Here is a 21,819-nt window from a genome sequence, read left to right on the forward strand (position 1 = left end):
TTGCTTTTAACCTGTCAGTCATGTCTTTTTGTCTTTTGCATCAGAGGAAATTGAGCTTCTTTTTTTTTTTACGGAGAATCTGCTAACCCCCAAGTCAGTCAGCGATTACCTCAGTGATAAACCACCTCAGCCAGACTCCCAGCCCCGGTCAAAAGTCCCTTTTCTATATAGGGAATAGGGTGCTGTTTGGGACACATCCCTGACTCTGCTGGCTTCTGTCTCAATCCTGTAAGACCAGCAGCTCCATACTAATGTTCTGTCTATCCGGCAGTCCTGTGAGCCTCTGTGACACCGTCCAAGAGCCGCTTTGAATTCCAAACCCAGCCGTGTACCTTACCCCAGGTACTTCTGTTTGATCAGAGGATTGGATAGGTGTCGACAAAATGGCGGAGTTATTACTACGAGGTTTTGATATCTTCCCCGGTGTCTGGAGTTTTAAGGGGCGAGGGGTTGGTCACTACCCCTAGAGCCACCAATCCTTCTGATGTGTGATTCGGTTTGGTGGTGAACTCATCTCCTGAATCAAAACCACATAGGATTGCATATGTATGGGTATTCTAAACCTTTAGTGTGTGTTGCATTCAGACTGGGTGTTACCTCACAATGTTCACTGTAAATCCAGTTGGATCAGACTTATTTTTTTAAAGACGTTAGATTCCAGAATGGTTGAATTGCTCTTTGAAAGGAATGCCTTGGTTTTTATCCCTCCCCTCTGGCAGTGGTTTTTTTTTCTAGTTTGTAGTTCTGGAGTGTTTGCAGGAGGCCAAAAGCACATTACTAATGTGATGAGACTTTTGTATTTAAACTGGCTTAATAAACATATCCTAAATGTCTTTGTACATCTTACTCTAAAAAATTAAGATGACCACCAAAGTTTTCTTTGTTGAGCTAGACATTTGGTGAAAGCATTTGAGTGGCCACACACCACAGTTCATCATCGTTTACAGGAAGAACTTGGCACCATGTTATACTGACATGATTTATTGACATTAATTAGTCAGGCAGCAGCAGTGGGTGGCAAGACCAGGAGGTAACATGGCTCCCAGGGTTACCAGGCCCAGCCTGAATGCACTGAAGGACTGGCCTGGACCCTAGAACTCAGGTTTGGCACCACAGACTCGCTGTTTTCAAGCCTCACCTTCATACAACATGCCACCTCCTCTACGACCAGCGACCCTTACCCACTACCACCACAGCCAGCCGTTCATTTGAATTGATTGACATTTTCTTCTACAAATCAGTTGAATGATGTTCTAGTCTACACATACATGGCTTGTCAGAGGTTTTTGACAAGGATGGGGAAAAAGTGTTACATGACATTGGTTTCCTTGATCCAGATTAAGCCTATTCTTGGAATAAAATGACAGCATACTCATTGGAGAATTTCCATTGAAAGTGATTTTTAGTCCAAAAAGAGGTGTAATCTGGACCCTGGACACCAGTCCACTGTGTTTTCATGTACCTAAAAGCTGAATCTAATAAATCTGTAGGCAGAATTTCAATACAGGAATTTACTCCACTGAAATGGAATCGACCCCAGCCCTGATAACACAGGCTGCATCCTAAATGGCACCATATTCCCAATATAGTGCACTACTTTTGACCAGAGCCCTGTGGGCCCTGGTGAATTGGAGAATTTCCAGTAGTGCACTATCTTGGGATTAGGGTGCCATTTGGGACACAAAATCTTAGTCAATGTTCTGCTGGGTGGACTGGGAGAAGAGTTGACGGAAGTATTTGAGGATGTCCTCCCGAACCTCAGACACTGGGACCCGGGGGAACCACCTCATCACGGGCTTCCCATCCGGTCCGACCAGGATCTTCTCAAAGTTCCACTTGATGTCGTTGATCTTCAGGGGCTCCCAGAACAGCCTGTTGGTGGGGTTCCCAAAGCTGTCCCCTACTGGCGGGCAGGAGTTCTAGAAGACAGGGTTATAGGGTTAGAACAGTTCTAGAAGATAGGGTTAGAACAATTCTAGAAGAGGGGTTTATAGTGTTAGAACAGTCCTAGAAGACAGGTTAAAGGGTTAGAACAGTTCTAGAAGAGGGGGTTATAGGGTTAGAACAGTTCTAGAAGAGGGGGTTTATAGGGTTAGAACAGTTCTAGAAGAGGGGGTTATAGGGTTAGAACAGTTCTAGAAGAGAGGGTTATAGGGTGTTCTGTTCAGGGAAGTCAGGAACCAATACACTCAGTCAGTCAGGAAAGCTAAGGCCAGTTTCTTCAGGCAGAAATTTGCATCCTGTAGCTCCAACTCCAAAAAGTTCTGGGACACTGTGAAGTCCATGGAGAACAAGAGCACCTCCTCCCAGCTGCCCACTGCACTGAGGCTAGGTAACACGGTCACCACCAATAAATCCATGATTATCGAAAACTTCAACAAGCATTTCTCAACGGCTGGCCATGCCTTCCGTCTGGCTACTCCAACCTCGGCCAACAGATCCACCTCTACGCACACGACACCATTCTATATACTTCCGGCCCGTCCTTGGACACTGTGCTATCTAACCTCCAAACAAGCTTCAATGCCATACAACACTCCTTCCGTGGCCTCCAACTGCTCTTAAACGCCTAGGTGTCTGGCTTGACTGTAAACTCTCCTTCCAGACTCATATCAAACATCTCCAATCGAAAATCAAATCCAGAATCGGCTTTCTATTCCACAACAAAGCCTCCTTCACTCATGCCGCCAAACTTACCCTAGTAAAACTGACTATCCTACCGATCCTCGACTTCGGCGACGTCATCTACAAAATAGCTTCCAACACTCTACTCAGCAAACTGGATGCAGTTTATCACAGTGCCATCCGTTTTGTCACTAAAGCACCTTATACCACCCACCACTGCGACTTGTATGCTCTAGTCGGCTGGCCCTCGCTCCATATTCGTCGCCAGACCCACTGGTTCCAGGTCATCTACAAGTCCATGCTAGGTAAAGCCCCGCCTTATCTCAGTTCACTGGTCACGATGGCAACACCCGTAGCACGCGCTCCAGCAGGTGTATCTCACTGATCGGCCATAAAGCCAACACCTCATTTGGCCGCCTTTCGTTCCAGTTTTCTGCTGCCTGTGACTGGAACGAATTGCAAAAATCGCTGAAGTTGGAGACTTTTATCTCCCTCACCAACTTCAAACATCTGCTATCTGAGCAGCTAACCAATCGCTGCAGCTGTACATAGTCTTATCGGTAAATAGCCCACCCAATTATACCTACCTCATCTCCATACTGTTTTTATTTATTTACTTTTCTGCTCTTTTGCACATCAATATCTCTACCTGTACATGACCATCTGATCATTTATCACTCCAGTGTTAATCTGCAAAATTGTAATTATTTGCCTACCTCCTCATGCCTTTTGCACACAATGTATATAGACCCTTTTTATCTACTGTGTTATTGACAAGTTTATTGTTTACTCAATGTGTAACTCTGTTGTCTGTTCACACTGCTATGCTTTATCTTGGCCAGGTCGCAGTTGCAAATGAGAATTTGTTCTCAACTAGCCTACCTGGTTAAATAAAGGTGAAATAAAAAAAATAATAATTTAAAAAAAGGGTTAGAACAGTTCTAGAAGATGGGGTTAAAGGGTTAACAGGTCTAGAAGACGGGGTGAAAGGGTTAGAACAGTTCTAGAAGAGGGGGTTATAGGGTTAGAACAGTTCTAGAAGAGGGGGTTTAAGGGTTAGAACAGTTCTAGAAGAGGGGGTTTATAGGGTTAGAACAGTTCTAGAAGAGGGGGTTAAAGGGTTAGAACAGTTCTAGAAGAGGGGTTATAGGGTTAGAAGAGGGGTTTATAGGGTTAGAAGTTCAGTTCTAGAAGTTAAAGGGTTAGAACAGTTTATAGGGTTAGAACAGTTCTAGAAGAGGGGGGGAACAGTTTACGGGGTTAAAGGGTTAGAACAGTTCTAGAAGAGGGGGTTAAAGGGTTAGAACAGTTCTAGAAGACGGGGTTAAAGGGTTAGAACAGTTCTAGGGGGTTAGGGTTAGAACAGTTCTAGAAGAGGAGGTTAGAACAGTTCTAGAAGAGGGGGTTTAAGGGGTTAGAACAGTTCTAGGGTTAGGGAACAGTTCTAGAAGAGGGGTTAGTTAGAACAGTTCTAGAAGAGGGGGTTTATAGGGTTAGAACAGTTCTAGAAGAGGGGGTTTATAGGGTTAGAACAGTTCTAGAAGACAGGGTTAGAACAGTTCTAGAAGAGGGGGTTTATAGGGTTAGAACAGTTCTAGAAGAGGGGTTTAAGGGTTAGAACAGTTCTAGAAGAGTTCTAGAAGAGGGGGTTTATAGGGGAACAGTTTAAAGGGTTAGAACAGTTCTAGAAGAGTTCTAGAAGAGGGGGTTAAAGGGGAACAGTTCTAAAGGGTTAGAACAGTTCTAGAAAGGGGTTTAAAGGGGAACAGTTCTAGAAAGGGGGTTTTAGGGAACAGTTCTCGGGGTTAAAGGGTTAGAACAGTTCTAGAAGGGGGTTAAAGGGTTAGAACAGTTCTAGAAGAACAGTTCTAGAAGAGGGGTTAAAGGGTTAGAACAGTTCTAGAAGAGGGGGTTAAAGGGTTAGTTCTAGGGTTAGAACAGTTCTAGAAGAGAGGGTTTATAGGGTTAGAACAGTTCTAGAAGGGGGAGGGTTAGAACAGTTCTAGAAGAGGGGGTTATAGGGTTAGAACAGTTCTAGAAGAGGGGGTTATAGGGTTAGAACAGTTCTAGAAGACGGGGTTAAAGGGTTAGAACAGTTCTAGAAGGGGGTTATAGGGTTAGAACAGTTCTAGAAGAGGGGGTTATAGGGGGTTAGAACAGTTCTAGAAACGGGGTTAAAGGGTTAGAACAGTTCTACGGGGTTAGGGTTAGAACAGTTCTAGAAGAGGGGTTAGGGTTAGAACAGTTCTAGAAAGGGGGTTTATAGGGTTAGAACAGTTCTAGAAGTTAGGTTCTGGGTTATAGGGTTAGAACAGTTCTAGAAGAGGGGGTTTATAGGGTTAGAACAGTTCTAGAAGAGGGGGTTTATAGGGTTAGAACAGTTCTAGAAGACAGGGTTAGAACAGTTCTAGAAGACAGGGTTAGAACAGTTCTAGAAGGGTGGGTTATAGGGTTAGAACAGTTCTAGAAGAGGGGGTTTATAGGGTTAGAACAGTTCTAGAAGAGGGGTTTAAAGGGTTAGAACAGTTCTAGAAGAGTTAAAAGAGTTCAGGGGGTTTTAGAACAGTTCTAGAAGACAGGGGGTTTAGAACGGGGTTAAAGGGTTACAGTTCTAGAAGAGGGGGTTGGGAACAATTCTAGAAGAGGGGGTTAAAGGGTTAGAACAGTTTATGTTAGAACAGTCCTAGACCAGTTCAGAAGGATGTTTAGGGTTAGAACAGAGAGCGGGGTTAAAGGGTTAGAACAGTTCTAGAAGGATCAGTTCCTAGAAGAGGGGGTTAGAACAGTTCAGGGTTAGAACAGTTCTAGAAGAGGGGGTTTTGTAGAACCAGAGTAGAACAGTTCTGAGAGGGTTAGAACAGTTCTAGAAGGGTGGGTTATGGAACAGTTCTAAAAAGGGTTAGAACAGTTCTAGAAGACAGGGTTAGAACAGTTCTAGAAGACAGGGTTAGAACAGTTCTAGAAGACGGGGTTAGAACTACCGTTGGGCAGGTTATGTTGTCCTATCAGAAGGATGTTATGAGAGCTACAGGAAGGATCCCAAGTCATACTCTTTTTTTCTTGTTCACAGGGGTGCTGTTTCGCTCGCTCTGACGCTTTTTCTTGTTCACATTTTTGGTTAAGCATGGTTTCCCTTGGCAACCATGAATACAGCCAGTGTTGTAGGCCTAATGACACCTGCTGAATGTCATTACAGTTGTCTGTCCATAATAAAGCGCTTCTCTACTTTCTTAACAGAACTATCAACAAGCCAGGTCCTACAGGCTCTAGTTTTTTTCCACACCTGGACTACTGTTCAGTAGTGTGGTCAGGTGCCACAAAGAGGGATCTCGAAAAATTACACCTGTCTCAGAACAGGGCAACACAGCTGGCCCTTAAATGTACACATAGAGCTAACATTAATAATATGTATGTCAATCTCTCATGGCTGAAAGTGGAGTAGAGATTGACTTCATCACTACTTGTATTTGTAAGAAGTGTTGACATGCTGAATGCACCAAGCTGTCTGTTTAAACAACCAGCACACAGCTCAGACACCCATAACCCACAAGACATGCCACCAAAGATATATTCACAATCTCCAAGTCCAGAACAGACTATGGGAGACACACAGTATTACATAGAGCCATGACTACATGGAACTCTATTCCACATCAGCTAACTGATGCAAGCGGTAAAATTTGATTTAAAAAATGACAAAATACCCCTTATGAAACAGCGGGGACTGTGAAGAGACACACACATAAGACACACTCTACACACATGTGCACATGGGTGTTGTATTGTAGATATGTTGTAGTAGAGTAGAGGCCTGAGGGAACACACTAAATGTGTTGGGTAAAATGTTATGAAATGTAATGTCATGTCATATTTTAAACTGTATATAACTGCTTTAATGTTGCTGGACCCCAGGAAGAGTAGCTGCTGCCTTGGCAGGAACTAATGGGGATCTCTAATAAACCCCAGGAAGAGTAGCTGCTGCCTTGGCAGGAACTAATGGGGATCCATAATAAACCCCAGGAAGAGTAGCTGCTGCCTTGGGAGGAACTAATGGGGATCCATAATAAACCCCAGGAAGAGTAGCTGCTGCCTTGGCAGGAACTAATGGGGATCCATAATAAACCCCAGGAAGAGATCTTGACAGGAACAGAATAAACCCCAGGAAGAGTAGCTGCTGCCTTGGCAGGAACTAATGGGGATCCATAATAAACCCCAGGAAGAGTAGCTGCTGCCATGGCAGGAACTAATGGGGATCCATAATAAACCCCAGGAAGAGTAGCTGCTGCCATGGCAGGAACTAATGGGGATCCATAATAAACCCCAGGAAGAGCAGCTGCTGCCTTGACAGGAACTAATGGGGAGCCATAAGAACCCCAAATACGAAATACAAATGACCCTGTTTGTAGCAGAGGTCTCTTTCCATTCATTAAATTGCACGTGCACAGTGCACTGTTTGGATGCTGGGATTATTTGGAGTGGACGAACGTGAGCACCCAGAGGTAGCCTACTTTTTGAAGTGATTTATTTGACAATCAGATGAAACCATCATGACTGGTTGTGTTCATGCCACAATAAAAATGTAATACATTTGTACCATTAAATGACATGTCTTTACTGTTAGTAACCTATTAAAAACAATGTCTGTACCCAATAGACACAGTGAATGTTACAGTATAATTCTCTCTGTGTAACCCAGTTCCGTTTCTGTTACAGGGTGATTTTGCCAGCTGTCACTGCCACAGTATCTGTCCAATAATTCAGTCAGGATTATAGTGGGAATCTGACCAGGTAAATCTCCCACAAAGTGTTATTGACTTCACTGTACACTAGGATGACAACAATCAGTCAACTTGTTTCTGATAACTTAAACATTGGAAAGTTTTCCAGAAGTCCTGGTTGAAGGTTTTGGGATTTCTGGAAAACCTGGGAATATTGAGTGCGTTTCCTGAACACTTTCTCTAAACACTTGCTTACTTTAAGGAAAGTGTAGACTCCTTGTTCTGTGTCTCCGTTCACATCCCCCCTCTGGAACAGCAGGAAGTTTGGAACAAATCCATTTCCTGGTCGGACATGCCTGGAACCCAAGGAGAGAGAGAGATGCACTTATCACTGGGCTGCCTCCCAAATTGTACTCTAATCCCTATATAGTCCCCTACTTTTGACCAGGGCCCATAAGGTACTGACCAGGCCCCATAAGGATCTGACCAGGCCCCATAAGGATCTGACCAGGCCCCATAAGGATCTGACCAGGGCCCATAAGGATCTGACCAGGCCCCATAAGGATCTGACCAGGCTCTGACCAGGCTCCATAAGGATCTGACCAGGCCCCATAAGGCTCTGACCAGGCCTCATAATGATCTCTTAAGGCTCTCAAATCTGACCAGGCCCCATAAGGATCTGACCAGGCCCCATAAGGATCTGACCAGGCCCCATAAGGATCTGACCAGGGCCCATAAGGATCTGACCAGGCCCCATAAGGATCTGACCAGGCCCTATAACAGGCCCCATAAGGATCTGACCAGGCCCCATAAGGCTCTGACCAGGCCCCATAAGGATCTGACCAGGCCCCATAAGGCTCTGACCAGGCTCTGACCAGGCCCCATAAGGATCTGACCAGGCCCTATAACAGGCCCCATAACGATCGGACCAGGCCCCATAAGGCTCTGACCAGGCCCCATAAGGATCTGACCAGGCTCCATAATGCTCTGACCAGGCCTCATAATGCTCTTGTCAAAAGTAGCACGCTATTTAGGGAATAGGGGGCCATTTGGGACACAAACACTGGCTAGACATGCTTTTGAGAACATAAAGGACCTTTTTAATGGGTGCCAAACTCACTAAGCTCCTGCCCTAGATAGACAGACTATGTGACACGAACACAAACCACAACACTGTTAAGCATCTTAAACATACAATCTCTGCTTTTACTAGAGGTTAACAACCCAGGTTATAAACCCAAATATACTGGAGGCAGACACTGGTGAAACCAGGGTTAACCGTCTGGTGAACATGGGATTTAAGCTGGCCAGGAGTAGAGTCTAAGGTGGGCTAGAGGGACCAGATACCATAGGAATGTTGCTTATTCTCAGAGCGAGCTATACTTCAGGGATCTGTATATCGCATCTCAGAATCTGATCTCCCAATCCTGGGATGTTTTTCCCAAACTAAATGAAGCTCTGTTGATTGACAGAGGGTTTGCCTTTATTGGCATGCAAGACACTTGCATTAGTTTCAGGTTTATTTCACCTTCATAATAAAACACATTGGTAATGTACAGTATATCATATACATTAGACCACTTTATATGTATTTTAATGACTGTTCAATTGTTAAAGGGTCTTTGAGAGACTAACAATACTTACTTTAGAGTGGCCAGAATCTCATGATTTTCTCCTGGCTCCTGTTTTCCAAACTGATTGGAGGGGAACCCGAGAATGGTAAACCCATAATCCTTCATCTCCTCATGTAGTGCATTCAACTCTGATTAGATGACACACACACACACACACACACACACACACACACACACACACACACACACACACACACACACACACACACACACACAGCTGGATTAAAGGTTTTATAATAGAAAGATGACACAACAACAAGATCAATCCGATAAACCCCTCGGGTAGCTTGAGGTCAAACATCAGATTTCTGAACAACGTACATTAAAGTAGGGCGTATACTGCAGTTCCCCTGTTCTGGTCACACATGGACGAGCCTTTGTCTTTGTTGCAGAGCACTCTAGGGGCTCCATTCCTAGGATCAGAACCGACATCTGCATTGCGGTTGTTTGGAAATGTGTCGTGAGTTGAAACTGCGTTAGCTCTGTCAAATCCACAAGCGGCTCCCGGCATTATACCTAAAGCGGACATTGCCATTGGCCGCATGGAGTCGCATTAATAAGAGCCTTTGTTTACAATCTCCAACACTGGAATGTGAGATGTAATCTGCACCTCCATTAGGCTGATAGAAATCCTCATGATTTTGTTTAATGATTTTTCAATTAGAACGTCATTATTTCTATATAGCCTGTACACTTCCTCCTTCTGGGTGTGGCTTCCTGACAATGATTACAAGAGCAGCAGCTCACCGATCGGACAGCTCCAAAGCAGTTCCCACCTCCAACACAGCCAAAACGTCAGCTATATCGTCGGTTAACGCTTGATCGGGTTGAATCCAGGCCTCAGTCAGTCAAGCCTGTTAGTCTATGTATGGACTTGCTCATTGTAAGAGGGATTTACATGGTTTTGGGGATTAAATGAAGTGCGGGTAAGGTTGGGCTGTATCCAGATGTTCATGTTTCCTGTGCCATACCAGGCTATACGGTAGTATTGAATTTGCACACAAGCGGTGCTATTAAAAAAACGATTTATAGGCAACAGGCATCTTGAACCAGGAGGGGATTGAATGTCTGCTACAATAATCAAGAAGCTTGATCTTGACATCTAGTCACTTAGCTAGTTGGTTAGCAAAGCAGATGCATAGCTGGAGCCCTGACCTGGATATAAGAGGATTTGATTATATCTATGAATATATTTATTAGATCTCTTAGTTATAAGCAGTGGCGTAGCACGCATGTCGGTATTGAAAATCATACAGCCTGGTATTTTGAAATACCCCGGTATACGGTATAAACGGTATACCGCCCAAGACTATAAGCGTGGGGCCAGTCTACTGTGAAACCTCGAGTTAGCAGAATGCATTCTGCTAACTCCACTGTTAGCCTACTGCATTCTGCTAACTCCACTCTTAGCCTACTGCATTCTGCTAACTCCACTCTTAGCCTACTGCATTCTGCTAACTCCACTCTTAGCCTACTGCATTCTGCTAACTCCACCTACTGCATTCTGCTAACTCCACTGTTAGCCTACTGCATTCTGCTAACTCCACTCTTAGCCTACTGCATTCTGTTAGCCTACTGCATTCTGCTAACTCCACTGTTAGCCTACTGCATTCTGCTAACTCCACTGTTAGCCTACTGCATTCTGCTAACTCCACTGTTAGCCTACTGCATTCTGCTAACTCCACTGTTAGCCTACTGCATTCTGCTACCCTCCACTGTTAGCCTACTGCATTCTGCTAACTCCACTGTTAGCCTACTGCATTCTGCTAACTCCACTGTTAGTATACTGTTATAATGTTAGTCTTAAACCAGACAGTCTTACCCAGGTACTGGAAGGTGAGTCCTCAGTAAGTGGCTACGTTGACGAAAAGGACGGTCTTCCCCATGTACTCACTGAGGGAGACTGAACGACTCCCATTCAGTGTCTTAGCTTTGTAGTTATAGATCGTGCCATCTTTAGATGGGTCACACACCTGAGGATCAACACACACACACACACACACACACATTTAAATGGGTTATGCATATTCTCTGCTGTGAAGCCATTTTCCCTGAAGTGTGTTTATTTATGCATTTACTTTCTTGTGGTGCTATCAGCTGTTCGTCTTTAGAAAATAGGTCAAAACACATAGAACCAGTTTTCAATCTTCAACAAAAAAATCTAAACTAATCAATGACATCCAATAGTGATATATGTGCCTCCTAATTGACCAAGAATGTAACCACTAGTATTCTACTTTCTGTACATAATGAATAATGTGTATTTATCTGTCTAGGGTTGTCTGTCTAGGGTTGTCTGTCTAGGGTTGTCTGTCTAGGGTTGTCTGTCTAGGGTTGTCCTCGACTAAAATACATCTTGGTCAACCGAGTGTCGTCTGTTCTTTCGACCAATAGATTTTTCCATATATTATATATATATATACATACACATATATATATATACACACACACATATATATATACACACACATATATATATACACACACATATATATACACACACATATATATACACACACACACACCCTATGTGTTGTATTATATATGCATTGAGCTTGTCTGATGCTTTAAACCAGGGGATGTCAAACTCATTCCATGGAGAGCCTCGTGTCTGCTGGTTTTTGTTTTTTCCTTTCAATTAAGACTTCGACAACCAGGTGATTTCCTTACTAATCAGTGACCTTAATTCATCAATCAACCACAGGGGAAGACCGAAAACCCGCAGACACTTGGCCCTTGACCGAATTACACGCGCTTTCAGCACGTTGGATGGAATAATAAACACATAAATGACTCAAGAGGGAGCCAGAGATCAAGATAACCAGAAGAAGAAAAAGGTATTCCCCCCCCCTCCTCCCGCTGCTGCTGGCCTGTCAATACGCTCCTGACGGTGTGGGTAATAGGCTACACTAGGGGTCGGCAACCTTTTTCATGTGGAATGCCAATTTATCTTACCATTTCTACCAAACCAGTTATGATTTTCATGTGCACATTTTCGTGGAACAATTTAATTTCAATTATAATAACGTATCTGTTCTATTGCCAACTAGGTAAAATTAGCCTAAATAAAGCCAACAAATAAAAATATTGCAAGTAGAAAATCTATCCTATAAATCACATTGGCTAAGCATGGGGGTTTGTTCATGTTCTTCAACTGCATTTCTCTCTCTATTCCTGTCTGCAATGAACTTCAAATATTGTATCAACTATCAACTGGGTCTGGCTTGAACAAGGCTATCGAACTTGCAACATTGTATTAACTATTCTGGGCCCTCAGAGTTGCCCTCTGGAACGGCTTTCTTCTTCCTCTTCTGAGGAGGAGTAGTAGGAAGGATCGGAGGACCAAAATGCAGCGTGGTATGTATCCATAATGTAATTTAATGAGAATGAATACAGAATACAAAAAGAACAAGAGAAACAAAATGAAAACCGAAAGAGTCCCGAATGGTGCAAACACTGAAACTGAAAATATATCAACCACGAAACACGTGGAAAAAGGCTACCTAAGTATGATTCTCAATCAGAGACAACTAACGACACCTGCCTCTGATTGAGAACCATACCGGGGTACATGGCACCAGACCTACGCATGGTGTCCCCGGTTCGCCAGCACAGCCCAGTGCGGTCTATTCCACCTCGCCACACTGGCCTGGCAATCTTCTCAATTGGATTGAAGTCTGGGGTTTGACTAGGCCATTCCAAGACATTTAAATGTTTCCCCTTAAACCACTCGAGTGTTGCTTTAGCAGTATGCTTGGGGTCATTGTCCTGCTGGAAGGTGAGCCATCCCAGTCTCAAATCTATGGAAGACTGAAACAGGTTTCCCTCAAGAATTTCCCTATATTTAACGCCATCCATCATTCCTTCAATTCTGACCAGTTTCCCAATCCCTGCCAATGAAAAACATCCCCACAGCATGATGCTGCCACCATCATGCTTCACTGTAGGGATGGTGTTCTTGGGGTGATGAGAGGTGTTGAGTTTGCGCCAGACATAGTATTTTCCTTGATGGCCAAAAAAACAAATCTGACCAGAGTACCTTCTTTCATATGTTTGGGGAGTCTCCAACATGCCTTTTGGCAAACACCAAACATGTTTGCTTATTTTCTTCTGGCCACTCTTCCGTAAAGCCCAGCTCTGTGGAGTGTACGGCTTAAAGTGGTCCTATGGACAGATATTCCAATCTCCGCTGTGGAGCTTTGCAGCTCTTTCTGGGTTATCTTTAGACTCTTTGTTGCCTCTCTGATTAAGGCCCTCCTTGCCTGGTCTGTGAGTTTGGTGGTTGGCCCTCTCTTGGCAGGTTTGTTGTGGGGCCGTATTCTTTCCATGTTTTAATAATGGATTTAATGGTGCTCCATGGGATGTTTAAAGTTTCGGTTATTTTTTTATAACCCAACCTTGATCTGTACTTCTCCACAACTTTTTCCCTGACCTGTTTGGCGAGCTCCTTGGTCTTCATAGTCCCGCTTGCTTGGTGGTGCCCCTTGCTTAGTGGTGTTGCAGACTCTGGGGCCTTTCAGAACAGGTGTATATATACTGAGATCATGTGACAGATCATGTGGCACTTAGATTACACACAGGTGAACTTTATTTAACTAATTATGTGACTTCTGAAGGTAATTGTTTGCATGATATCTTATTTAGGGGCTTCATAGCAAAGGGGGTGAATACATATTTCCGAAGACATACTCCCACTTTTTCTATTTTTTCTCATTTTTGAAACAAGTCCTTTTTTTTCATTTCACTTCACCAATTTGGACTATTTTGTGTATGTCCATTACATGAAATCCAAATAAAAATCTAAATTACAGGTTGTTTAAATTACAGGTTGTAATGCAACAAAATAGGAAAAACGCCAAGGGGATGAATACTTTTGCAAGGCACTGTAGGTTGTGAGCTCAAAAGTGTCCACAATGAGAATGGTAAAGGACTGTACACTATATATATATACCATATATATATACGTATGTGGACACCCCTTCAAATTAGTGGATTCTGCTATTTCAGCCACACCTGTTGTTGATAGGTGTAAAAACAAAAATGCACACCGCCATGCAATCTCCATAGACAAATATTGGCAGTAAAATGGCCGTACTGGAGAGCTCAGTGACTTTGAACGTGGCACCATCATATAATGCCACCTTTCCAACAAGTCAGTTTGTCAAATTTCTGCCCTGCTAGAGCTGTCCAGGTCAACTGTAAGTGCTGTTATTGTGAAGTGGAAACGTCTAGGAGCAACAACGGCTCAGAAAGGGAAGTGGTAGTCCACTTCAAGCTGCCAGAACGGTACCGTTCTTTGGACTCCGGAGCAGTGGAAACGCGTTCTCTGTCTGGAGTGATGACTCACGCTTCACCATCTGGCAGTCTGACAGATGAATCTGGGTTTGGCGGATGCTTAGGAGAACGCTACCTACCCAAATGCATAGTGCCAACTGTAAAGTTTTGTGGAGTAATCATGTCTGGGGCTGTTTTCCATGGTTTGGCCTAGGCCCCTTAGTTCCAGTGAAGGGAAGTCTTTACGCTACAGCATACAATCACATTCTAGATGATTCTGTGCTTCCAACTTTGTGGCAACAGTTTGGGGAAGGCCTTTTCCTGTTTCAGCATGACAATGCCCCCCATGCACAAAGCTTGGTCCATACAGAAATTAATTGTAGAGATCGGTGTGGAAGAACTTGACTGGCCTGCACAGAGACATGACCTCAACACCATCAAACACCTGTGTGATGAATTGGAACGGTGACTGCTAGAACAGGCCTAATCGCCCAACATCAGTGCCCAACCTCACTAATGCTCGTGGCATAATGGAAGCAAGTCACACCAGTAATGTTCCAGCATCAAGTGGAAAGCCTTCCCAGAAGAGTAGAGGCTTTTATAGCAGCAAAGGGGGGACCAACACCATTTTAATGCCCACGATATTTGAATGAGATGTTCGACGAGCAGGTGTCCACATACTTTTGGTCATGTAGTGTATATTGGATAAATTACGTAACCAAACAAACATTGTAGATTCGCACAATTAAGTTATGAAACAATGAATGCGAGTGAAATGGCGGGAGAGAGCGCACTCTGGAGAGAGACGTGCCTTGTACATTTTAGCCGCACTCACCTTACTGACTCAACATTTTAAATTATAATAATCTTCACACACAGGCTTACTGTAGGCCTAAGGAATACTCTCACAAACGGTGTCAGGTCCAAAGCAGTAGTCACTTATGGAAAAGCAATGCAATTGAAAAACGAATGCAATTTCACTTATTTGATGCATTTTATCAAATAGCTTGGCTACCAAGACAAATAGTCTCGCGGAACGCGGGCTTCACGGACTGTAAATCTGTCAGGAAAGGTATCTCATGTGCCATGAAAAATAAAATAAATTGCGACTGCTTGACAAAAAAAAAAAATCTCAGTCGGCCAACAGTTTATTGACCAAATAATCAGCTAGTCGACTAAACAGGGTCAGCCCTAATTGTATCTGTCGGATGGTGTTTTTTTTGTTTTTTTACGATTCTCAGGTGGCCAGGGGTTTTCTGGAAACGTCCATTCCAACGACGTGTCACTTACAATGATAGTAAGATAACAGGCGAGTTTTGCGTAATGGTTCGCGCGACGCTCCACGGATAAGTCAATGTTTAGTCCCCCGATAGAAATAATAAATTTTACAGCAACCACTGGATTGTGAAATAAACAGAATCATAACTGACTACACCAAAACGATAAAAACAAAGTGCCACCTGTAATATATTAGCCTATGTAGCAATTTAGTTCTCCCAACCATATTTTTCAAATGAAATGATATTGTGTCAATCGTAATATCACTAGGCTATATAATATATTAATCAATTTGCAGAAGGGAAATTACCTGACTGAGTGAGTCGCCTGCAGCCCAGGGCTTTAACAGCCCCAGTAGAACCAGAGGTAGGACCCACATACTCTCCTGCATGCCCCGCATCGTGAAAGTGAGAGGGACCTGTCTGCTCCTTCTCCTTCCCCTGGGACCTGGTTAATCATCTATTCTCTATTCAGTGTGATCTCTCCACGCAGTGACAACAAGCTGACGCACATTTCACTCTCAGCCAATACAAATCCAGAGCCCAGTCTCCAATGGGTTTTTTCTTCTCTCACTGGGGTTCGTGTTGTTATTTATCACTTTTATAGTGCTGAAGACTGCCTTTTGACATAGAGTAGATATCCAAAGAGGTCAGTTGCCACACACTGACAAATGACAAAATAGATATCGAGAGAGGTCAGTCACCACACACACTGACAAATGACAAAATAGATATCGAGAGAGGTCAGTCACCACACGCTACTCACAGCAGCACATCACCAGTTATTTTTAGTCTTTTCTCTTCTAATCAAAATCTGATGTCTATCATCATCACCATGTTTGATGTGGAAGAGATACATTTACAATTCATTAATTCTACTAAATAAGCAACCATAATGTGTTGGGAGAAGTAGGCCTACCAGAATACTTCATGTCACTAATGTCTTGCCAACATGGCAAAATAAATATATATATATATTTAACTGCCTCCTTCAGTTTTCTGCTGTTACCATGGTGAGCTGAGCCTATTGAACGTTTCTAGAACATTTGTTAGGAATGGGCAAATGTTCTCATTAGACAAAAAAAAAACTGTCCAGTCATGGTGATGATTATAGATTGTTTGTATAGAACATTTGTCTGTTATTGCAAGAATATTCTTAGAACACAATTAGCTCAGTTCTTTAAAAGGTTCCTATAATGTTTCATTATGTTTTGGGAACAGTTTGGTGAGAACAATGTGAGGACATCACAAAATATATGTTCCCAAAACACAAAAAAACGATCCAGTTTCTTTTAGGGTAAAAAAAAACCATTCACCTGACTTTACAAGAACGTTTCCAGAACACATGTTGTCAGTCTTTAAAGGTTCCCAGAATGTTGTTTCATTCGGTTGTGGGAATATGTGGACATGACGACGAGATTGTTCCCAAAACACGATGGACATTTGGACAGCATTTAATCCTACAAACAAAAAACATATTTTCCTTTACACTTCATATATTGACGATCTGTACATAGGGTTTAAACCTGCAATGTTTGGTTCCCAAGGCAGGTCTGTCATCCTCTGCGCCACCAGGGAAGTTTCTTTTGTCACTAGAGCAGATCATGAATTCCATGCGTATTTTTTTTGCCTATGAGCCTCCTCCGAAGGCAAATGACTAACCCAGGTAAATACTGGTTTGTTATTCACTATAATTTCAGTTATTCACTATAATTTAATTTATTCACTATAACTATCATTTCACCCACCCATGTTTATAATGTATTTTATTTAACTAGGTTAAGAACAAATTATTATTTACAATGATGGCCTACGAACACTGCCTCGTTCAGTGGCAGAACGACAGAACCTTTCTTCTCCGTATGTAGTGTTTTCAGCGGTGACATCCGCCCACGGCTACAATTGGTGTAATATATTTTTACTTTAAAGATTATTTTGAACTACAATTCAGACGGTGTGTTAACGTTTAGAAATGTCAATAATCATCGTTTTCAAACTGGTTTTCGAAAGTGATGATTTCAAAATCATCTTTAAAGTAAAAATATATTACACCAACTGTAGCAGTTTGGCACAGATTCCTATACTGTGTGGGCCTCCAGTTAGCTGGCACACAGATGTTCAGAGCATGCCAGATAGCTAATTACCACTGATGGCTGCCTGTGTCTTCCTTAAACAAGTGATGTAAACATGGAGTTATCGCTGTGTTGGAACACTAACCCTATGTGTAGTAATTCAAGTAATTTAACATTTTGCTAATGTGAAAGATATAATCCTTATGTTTCCAGAAACCGTACCCACCAATTAGGCCTTTATGGTAGAGTGGCCAGATGGAAGCCACTCCTCAGTAAAAGGCACATAACAGCCCACTTGGAGTTTACCAAAAGGACTCTCAGACCCTGAGAAACAAGATTCACTGGTCTGATGAAACCAAGACTCTTTGGCCTGAATGCCAAATATCACATCTGGAGGAAACCTGGCACCATCCCTATGGTGAAGCATGGTGGTGGCAGCATCATGATGTGGGGATGTTTTTCAGCGGCAGGGACTGGGAGACTAGTCAGGATCGAGGCAAAGATGAACGGAGCAAAGTACCGAGAAATCCTTGATGAAAACCTGCTCCAGAGCGCTCAGTACCTCAGACTGGGGTGAAGGTTCACCTTCCAACAGGATAACAACCCTAAGACACAGCCAAGATAACGCAGGAGTGGCTTTGAGACAAGTATCTGAATGTCCTGGAGTGGCCCAGTCAGAGCCTGGACTTGAACCCGATCTCTGGAGAGACCTGGAAATAGCTGTGCAGCGACAATCCCCATCCAACCTGACAGAGCTTGAGAGGATCTGCAGAGAAGAATGGCAGAATCATATGAATACAAGTTATTTAAAAGGAAACCCTATCAAACGAAAATCACATTTCATAAGACATTCAACACGTGATGAAGAAAAGAGTACAGAGATGAGGACCGATGCAAAGCCAAGTGTACAGAGAGAGATAAGAGAGAGTAAAAGGGATCCGAGGAAAAGTCCAATTGTACACACACACTGACAGACAAGACAGACAGAGAGACAGAGAGACAGAGCGAGACAGATAGAGAAGCATTACCACTCCTTAGTGCATCCAGCCAATACTCTTGGGTAGCACATATAGGCTGAGTACGACAGACAAAGGCTCCTCCAACATGCCTTTTCATTTATTTAAAGCTGCATTTCGCTCCAGCCTCTAACAACGTTCCACCCATGTAAGAGAGAACTGCCTTCCCCTTGTTGAGTGAAACGTGAGGAATGGGAGCACTGCAGTTACTCTGCAGTTACTGGAAAATGGAAGAATACAGACTGAAACAGGGACGGACTTGTCCCTGGACTTGTCCGATAAGAAACACCCAATTTCCATAGTGAAACAAATTAAAATGTTTTCCGTTGTGTGCCCTAATGAACACGACCCTACTCTTTCCAGACCCACTCAGGCATCAGTAATAAACGGACGGAGAATTAGATGATTAGATTTTTATATGTGTGTGTTGAGCCTTTAGCTCCCCACCCCCAAACAAGAAAATAAAAAACTATTTATAAAGATTTGGTCACAAAAAAAAGAAAGGAATGGAAAAAGTTGTCAATGGTTCAATAGGGTAACGCAACATGATATCATAGGAAAATGTCACCCTGACATGTTTTTGTAAAAAGGTAAATTGTTTTCCTCAATACATTGCAGTCAATGGGAAAAGATGTCACAGGGATGATCTTTTTCCTGTTTACGTATGTACGTATGTGCGTGTGTGCGTGTGTGTGTGTGTGTGTGTGTATGTATGTATGTATGTATGTATGTATGTATGTATGTGTGTGTGTGTGTGTGTGTGTGTGTGTGTGTGTGTGTGTGTGTGTGTGTGTGTGTGTGTGTGTGTGTGTGTGTGTGTATGTATGTATGTATGTATGTATGTATGTATGTATGTATGTATGTATGTATGTATGTATGTATGTATGTATGTGTGTATGTATGTATGTATGTATGTTTGTATGTTTGTATGTCTGTCTGTCTCTCTCTACCTTATCCAACCCTCATTCTCTTCTCTCACCCTCCATCCCTCACTCTTCCCCTTTGCTCTCTCTCTTTCTTTCCCTCCCTCTCTCTCCCATCCCTCCTTCACCCACTCTCCCCCTTCCCTCCTCTCTCTCCCCATCCCTCCTTCACTCACTCTCCCCCTTCTCTCTCCCTCCTTCTTTCCCTGCCTCCCCCTCCTCTTATCTCTCTCACTCTCCTCCTTCCCCTCTCACACCTCTTGTCTGGCTGTTGACTCTCCCTCTCCCCTCTCTCACTCTCCGACTTCTCTACCACCTCGTCTGGCTGTTGATTCCCTCTCTCCCCCTCTCCCTTCTCTCTCTCTCCATCCTGCCCTTCCATTATTTTTCCCTCCCTCCTCTCATCTCTCTCACCCTCTCCTCCCACTCTTTCCCCATTCCTCATCCCCTTCTCTCCACCTCCCCCACTCTCCCCCTCCCCCCATTCTCTCGACCCTCCTTTCCCTGCCTCCCCCTCCTCTCATCTCTCTCGCCCTCTCCCTCCTATCTCTCCCGCATACAGGCCAACAGATGGACAGACAGGCAGACAGACAGACAAACAGGCTGGCAGGCAGACTGAGCTAATATGACTAATTTCAGTGAGCTAAGACGCTAATATTTGTGTAAAATCTACATAGTTGTCACCCGGCTAATACCCCATTTAATGGGTGCACACTCCACAGGTAAGGCTATACAGTGCATATACAGTATGTATGCCCCCAATGCAATTATGCTGTCTAATAAATCCACAGTGGGATTTGAACAATTTGTCTGTTTATTGTAAAATGTATTAATTATTGTATTTATTTGTAAGTTATATAACAACATAACAACATTCCAACCAACAACCAACATTCCAATCTAGTCCAAATTCCACTATTGTGTCTAATCCTTATTGTGTCAAACTTCACACAGGTGCAGCTGGCCACCTGACTGACTGGCATATCTATAAGCGACTATTTACCAGTTGTGCACTCTCAAGCTCCAAGTGTCGACTTTTGTTTGTTTGCAGGATGTCTGTAGACACCTCAGAAATTGCGGGCGGTTTTAAAATAGTATTTTTTTCCAGCATCTTACAAACACTGTCAGCAGCGCCTCTTGTTGCCTCCTTGAACTGACTCCGAGCTGGGGTCGTTCGTTTCACACCTCAGGCCCTCCGCCTGGGCTGCGAGAGGGCGGAGAGCCGTTAGAGAGAGAGATGAATGTGCTGCCAACAGACAAATCCGGGAGGCAAATCCGGTTGGCGCAGGCGAACCTAATGATTCAACTCGTTTGGACAGAGGGCAGGGACTATTAAAACGCACTCAGATCGGGAATATAAGCGTTCTGACCTTTGATCAACGCTGGGAGCAATATTTAGTTGTTAGGGAAAATGTATGGGAATAAAAAGTACATACATTTCTTTAGGAATGTAGTGAAGTAAAACATGTCAAAATTATAAATAGTGAAGTACTACTTAAAGTAGTGCTTTAAAGTATTTTTTCTTAAGTACTTTACACCACTCCCTAGTTGTCTTGTTGTGTGTTCTATGTCAGAGAAATATTCCTCTCGAGGCGCATTTAAAGTTACGAGTTCCAAAGGAAGGGAAACCTGCCTTCTGACAAGCAGTCCATGCACAACAATTCATGCAATCGCGGGGAAAACAGACGTTCTGATGGCCTTTGTTAAAGAGTGGGGTTTCCCAGCTTTCCACTACGTTATTTCTCAACTCCTAAATATGCGCGAACTGCACCATTTTAAACCCGGAGTTTTTAGCAGCGTCATTTTTAAGCACTTTACCACTTGCAATTGGCTGTGAGCGCTGCTGACAGAGTTTGTAAGATGCTGGAGAAAAAAACTAACTATTTTAAACACGCCCGCAAGGGGAGAGTGGGGTTAAATGTAACATGGGTCAATTGTAGGGCAACACGGGGTAAAACGCCACCCTACCTCCCAAAAAATGTTTGGGGGAGTGATTTAAAAAAAACAACATTGTGATGAGACAGGTGACAGTTTTCGTTGAGCAAGAGTAATGGCAACCAGGGAAAGTGTTGGGGAGGAAATGGTGACATTCAGTGGTTTCTGTGTGAAGTTCAGGCAGTGGACCTATTACCCTAACAGGTAGACCTACCTAATATTCACTGTGTTTATGCAGGTTTTTTGGGAGGACGTAAATTCATCATTAGGATGCTAACTAGTTAAAATATCAAATTTGGGATCTAGCTAATGATTAGCCCATTAGGATCAATACAGATAGACAAT

At 43.3% G+C, this 21,819-nt stretch overlaps 1 pseudogene; it reads right to left on the reverse strand.

Moving 5' to 3' along the window:
* Positions 1-965: 965 nt before the first annotated feature.
* LOC135545464 (glutathione peroxidase 3-like) lies at positions 966-16,007 on the reverse strand (annotated as a pseudogene).
* Positions 16,008-21,819: the final 5,812 nt, after the last annotated feature.

This window comes from Oncorhynchus masou, chromosome 9, assembly GCF_036934945.1.
Source record: "Oncorhynchus masou masou isolate Uvic2021 chromosome 9, UVic_Omas_1.1, whole genome shotgun sequence".
Lineage (NCBI taxonomy): Eukaryota > Metazoa > Chordata > Actinopteri > Salmoniformes > Salmonidae > Oncorhynchus > Oncorhynchus masou.